Raw genomic sequence first — 443 nt, 5'->3', positions numbered from 1 at the left:
GCTGATGGAGGGGTTGCTTAGAGATGGGGACGGTGACGTCAGTTGTAGAGATGTGTCACCACGTGATGTTACCCTCAGTCGGGCTGGTGCTCGCGGGCTGCCTTGTTCTCCCTGTCTCGCTCTACAGGCCGGCTGCGCGCGCTGCTTTAGCAGAAACAGAAACAGGAAGAAACTTTTAACTGTCAGTGACATTGTTTTTATTTTCTGTTCCTATTTTTTCTGCCTATATTTATTTTAGTATTCAGAAAGTAATGCAACTGAAATGTGTCACATACAATTCTCCATAGCCTACAGTATTAGTTGCATGTATTTAAAATATATTTTATGATATTTATTTATTTATTTATTTATTTATTTATTTATTTATTTATTTATTCATTTATTTATTCATTAGTTTATTTGACAGGGGCCATGCAAAAAATAAGCAAATTTTCATCTGTGGT

Source organism: Notolabrus celidotus, chromosome 10, assembly GCF_009762535.1.
Source record: "Notolabrus celidotus isolate fNotCel1 chromosome 10, fNotCel1.pri, whole genome shotgun sequence".
In the NCBI taxonomy this organism is placed as follows: Eukaryota; Metazoa; Chordata; class Actinopteri; order Labriformes; family Labridae; genus Notolabrus; species Notolabrus celidotus.
Note: the sequence above shows the minus strand (reverse complement) of the source record.